The sequence below is a fragment of the Chrysochloris asiatica genome, unplaced genomic scaffold, assembly GCF_000296735.1.
Source record: "Chrysochloris asiatica unplaced genomic scaffold, ChrAsi1.0 scaffold00054, whole genome shotgun sequence".
NCBI lineage: Eukaryota > Metazoa > Chordata > Mammalia > Afrosoricida > Chrysochloridae > Chrysochloris > Chrysochloris asiatica.
Window position 1 is genome coordinate 16,225,573 of NW_006408572.1, and position 2,522 is coordinate 16,228,094.

The following is a 2,522-nucleotide window of genomic DNA, read 5'->3' on the forward strand; positions in this document are numbered from 1 at the left end:
AACAACAACAACAACAACAACAACAACAACAACAATGTTGCCCTGTTGACCTTGACCGGTTGACCTTTCCATGGTGAGCATTCCTTACTATTGTTGTCCTCCCTGAGGGTAAATTCCATTCAGTACCTGAGGGTTGTTGTTGTTAAGTACTGTGGAGTCATTTCCGACTCACAGTGACTCTAGCAGACCGATTTGTAACCATACTACCAGAGCTCCTTTCATACCTGAGAGTGGTTATTGTTAAGTGCTTTCTGTCCCGTCAGTCCGGACCCATAGCGGCCCTGGATAGGGTTTCTGAGAAGCGGTTGGTGAGCTTGAACCGGTGACCTTCCAGTTCAAATGACTGCAGTCCAGCGCATTAATCCACAGCGCCACACCAGGACTCCATAATCTCAGATTCCTCCAGTTCCTTTCTGACTAGTGAGCCCAATCTTTTTTATAATTTTGAGGTTTGTTCCGCATTTTCTTCCACTTTATTAGGGACCTTGTAAAGTGCTCTCTTTCAGAGAAATTGGTAGTGGTAGCCGGCCTTAGTAGGAATTTTTTGAGGTCTAGATTAAGGAGCTCTGGTAGCATAGTAGTTAAGAATCGGGCTGAGAGCCTCAAGGTCAGCAGTTAGAAACTACCAGCTGTTCTGTGGAAGAAAGAGGAGGCTTTCTGCTCCCATAAAGATTTACAGTCTCAGGAACTCTGTACAGGGTCACTATGAGTCGCACCCGACTCCAAGACATAGAATAACAACAACAAATTAAGGACAGCCCTGTGTGTGGTGCTGTGGTTTAATGCGTCAGACTGCAAAGCTGTTTGAACTGCAATAATTTCTGGAATTAAGATTGTTTAAACTAAATTTTCAGCTGCTTTATTTATTTACTTTTGGAATATGTTGGTAACATGAATTTAGGCCTCAAATCCCTGTGATACCCAGCCCATAGTTCTTCAGGGAGATTTACTTCCCCTCTCTTCATTGAAATACAAGGTAATGATGGGACAGTTTCTTTGCTGTTTCCCTTTGTGATGTAGATTTAAAAAACTGTCCTTTAGTTCACTAACTATGTTCCATGCTTGTTACCTGCCTCTTCCAGTTGTAGCATAAGGAACATTTTGTTGGAAAGGTGACACATTCTTAGACTTAATCTCCTTAGATATACCTTCTGAGCAGCTTTTAAATGCAAATATTTGGGTGTTGGAGTACTACAGATGCCCTAACTGTAGTCAGCAACTTCAGAGTTCACTTACTTCTCTGGATTCATGGATTAGCTTTGTAATTGACCTCTAAGGATTGTCCTTATTTCCTCCATTTAGCCACACATATAAAATGGTATTTTCCAGATATTCTGCTGCTGTGGGGTTATTCATTTTATGGTTGGGATGGGAATTCAGCTATGACTTTCTTATACAATATCCAGACCCCCACCAGAGTTCTTAATTGCCTTTCTTCTCTCTTGTTGACAGGAAAATGGTGTATCTTTACCATTTAATCAAATTATCTAGCCTATCAGTTAAAACTATATGGAATCCATTTCCTTTGTGGTCATTCCTTGGAGATCCCTTGAATCTTCTGCTCAGCTGTGGCCTGGTGACTTTCTAGCTGTCATTCTGAGATCTCCCTTCTCTTCTTGCTAGGGAGAGAGAGTGTATTTCCTGGAATCAATTGTTTCCAATATTTGGTATTATTTCTGAATTTTAGCACTCGTTTCATTCAAGAAATCCTAAAATATTGGACATTTCTGAATCGAATCACATCTAAAAATGTTTTTGTTCTACTCTCAAATTTAAGTGATCCTTTAATAAATTACCTGCACGTCCAGTTTCAACACTGAAATGTAAAGAGTTTGGAAGCAACCAGTCTTGCATGCACAACATGGCCTTCTACTTGGTTCTTCTTTGGTAATGCTTTGCTTATCTGGAGACTCATTCTTTTCTATGTAAAATTGTTGTTGTTATGTGCCGTGGAGTTGGTTCCAACTCATAGCGACCCTTTACAAGGCTATAAATCTTTAAGGGAGCAGAAAGCCTATCTTTCTCCCGCGGAGCGGCTGGTAGTTTCGAACTGATGACCTTGCGGTTCACAGCCCATTTCATAACCACTGCGCCACCAGAGCTCCTTAAAATTAGTGATTAGTTATTCCATCTCTTTAAAGAATGGTGTTAGAATCTTGATAGGAGCTGTGTTATATCTATTGATTGCTTTGGGCAATCCATGAGCATGGGATATTCTTCCATTTTTGTAGGTTTCTTTTGGTTTCTTGTAGTAATATTTTGTAGGTTTTTTTTCTACAGATGTTTGGTTTCTCTGGTTAAATTTATTCCTAAGCATTTCATCTTTTCTGTTGTAAATGGTATTGTTTACCTGATTTCCTTTTTAGAGCTCTCTTTATGAGTGTAAAAGAATTGGACTGGTTTTTGTATGTTGATCTTGTAGCTGCTACTTTGCTGAGTCTTTCAATGAGTTCCATTAACTTTCTTGTTGATTCTTTGGGACTTTCTATGGATGGGATCATATAATCTGCAAATATAATAGA